The sequence below is a fragment of the Sander lucioperca genome, chromosome 1 (assembly GCF_008315115.2).
Source record: "Sander lucioperca isolate FBNREF2018 chromosome 1, SLUC_FBN_1.2, whole genome shotgun sequence".
NCBI classification, from domain to species: Eukaryota; Metazoa; Chordata; class Actinopteri; order Perciformes; family Percidae; genus Sander; species Sander lucioperca.
This window is the reverse complement of record NC_050173.1, coordinates 6,503,131-6,505,630: the sequence shown is the minus strand read 5'-3', so window position 1 is coordinate 6,505,630 and position 2,500 is coordinate 6,503,131. Positions and strand designations below refer to the sequence as shown.

At 46.0% G+C, this 2,500-nt stretch overlaps 2 protein-coding genes across 3 annotated transcripts in view; one reads left to right on the top strand and one right to left on the bottom strand.

Moving 5' to 3' along the window:
- nfkb1 (nuclear factor of kappa light polypeptide gene enhancer in B-cells 1) overlaps positions 1-2,500 on the bottom strand; it is a 1,201,612-nt gene that overhangs the window by 879,811 nt on the left and 319,301 nt on the right. The gene's annotated exons all lie outside the window — the stretch shown is intronic.
- LOC118492938 (zinc finger protein 239-like) overlaps positions 1-2,500 on the top strand; it is a 34,591-nt gene that overhangs the window by 14,936 nt on the left and 17,155 nt on the right. The window lies entirely within an intron of this gene.

Genomic DNA, 2,500 nt, shown 5'->3' with positions numbered 1-2,500 from the left:
TGTGCGGTGACATGGGTCCACGTAAACTCTGACCCATGTTCCTCCACGTAAACTCTGACCCATGTTCCTCCACGTAAAGTCAGACCCATGTTCCTCCACGCAAACTCTGACCCATGTTCCTCCACCAAACTCTGACCCATGTTCCTCCACCAAACTCTGACCCATGTTCCTCCACCAAACTCTGACCCATGTTCCTCCACACAAACTCTGACCCATGTTCCTCCACCAAACTCTGACCCATGTTCCTCTACGTTAACTCTGACCCATGTTCCTCTACGTTAACTCTGACCCATGTTCCTCTACGTTAACTCTGACCCATGTTCCTCTACGTTAACTCTGACCCATGTTCCTCTACGTTAACTCTGACCCATGTTCCTCCACCAAACTCTGACCCATGTTCCTCTACGTTAACTCTGACCCATGTTCCTCTACGTTAACTCTGACCCATGTTCCTCTACGTTAACTTTGACCCATGTTCCTCCACCAAACTCTGACCCATGTTCCTCTACGTTAACTCTGACCCATGTTCCTCCACGTTAACTTTGACCCATGTTCCTCCACTAAACTCTGACCCATGTTCCTCCACGTTAACTTTGACCCATGTTCCTCCACCAAACTCTGACCCATGTTCCTCCACCAAACTCTGACCCATGTTCCTCCACCAAACTCTGACCCATGTTCCTCCACCAAACTCTGACCCAAACTCTGACCCATGTTCCTCCACCAAACTCTGACCCATGTTCCTCCACCAAACTCTGACCCATGTTCCTCCACCAAACTCTGACCCATGTTCCTCTACGTTAACTCTGACCCATGTTCCTCTACGTTAACTCTGACCCATGTTCCTCTACGTTAACTCTGACCCATGTTCCTCTACGTTAACTCTGACCCATGTTCCTCCACCAAACTCTGCCCCATGTTCCTCTACGTTAACTCTGCCCCATGTTCCTCTACGTTAACTCTGACCCATGTTCCTCTACGTTAACTCTGACCCATGTTCCTCTACGTTAACTCTGACCCATGTTCCTCCACCAGACTCTGACCCATGTTCCTCCACCAAACTCTGACCCATGTTCCTCCACCAAACTCTGACCCATGTTCCTCCACCAAACTCTGACCCATGTTCCTCTACGTTAACTCTGACCCATGTTCCTCTACGTTAACTCTGACCCATGTTCCTCTACGTTAACTTTGACCCATGTTCCTCCACCAAACTCTGACCCATGTTCCTCTACGTTAACTCTGACCCATGTTCCTCCACGTTAACTCTGACCCATGTTCCTCCACCAAACTCTGACCCATGTTCCTCCACGTAAACTCTGACCCATGTTCCTCCACCAAACTCTGACCCATGTTCCTCCACCAAACTCTGACCCAAACTCTGACCCATGTTCCTCCACCAAACTCTGACCCATGTTCCTCCACGCAAATTCTGAACCATGCGTACGCAGATGGTGAGGTGGTGAACTGAAGTCAGACTGCAGAAAGTAAATGGGAATACAATTACTCGTAATCACGCACATTTTTTTCACTCCATATCATCCACCTTACCATGAAGATTAAATCCAGCAGTGTTATTTGCACTTGTACTGAGTGATAATTGTTCCATAAACAAATCAAATCTTAAATAAAAATGTTTAATGTGCACCGTCACATTGTCTGCTACGGAGCGCAGGAGGAGGAGATGGCCCGACTGGAATACAGGATAGCATCAAATACCCTAGCATTGGATAATGGCAGAACACAGTGTAAATAACTAAAAATATGTATTTAATACTGTGCATATATAATCAAATGTCAGTCTGGAAATACAGCCGTTAAGCTCTCGTGCAATCGTTACCCTTAATGTCCTCATTATCGGTCCGAACTTTAATACTGTTCATAACAAAACCTGCATGAAGAAAAGTGTGTTTAGCTATTAGACTTTATTTTGTCTTCAAATTGTATCTTGGGGTGGGGATACCACTAGTTGATGCTGTGTTGGAAAGGTGTTAACAATCACAAACCTATAAATACTGTGGTGACCCCCGTGTGTAATGCTGCATGATGGCACTGCTGCCCTGCAGGCGGACTACGCTAATGGAAGAATCGGGAGAGAAAGACTTCAGGGACCATGACGATGACTGGATAATATGACGATTTAGATTCCATAAAGCTGAGCTCTTGGATCTATGTATTGAATTGGGTCCAGTAGAGAGGACAACGCGCCGGAACCGTGCCATCCCGGTCCAAATACAGGTCCTCGCCACTCTGGGGGCAATCTTCAACGTTATCAGTAAGGCTGGTTTGGATATAATATATAGTTCTGTGAAATCTTATCATATACGTCTGGTATATCGAAGCTGTCCCCGAGTGCCGTAATGTCTGCTGTTTTGGACGTATTATTAATACATGTAGTTATAGATCAGGTTTTCCTACACTGTGCAAGAACAGGCTTAAATTATAATTCAATTTGCAGCAATTCCTGAATAGGGTTGGGTACCGAAACCCGGTTCCACTA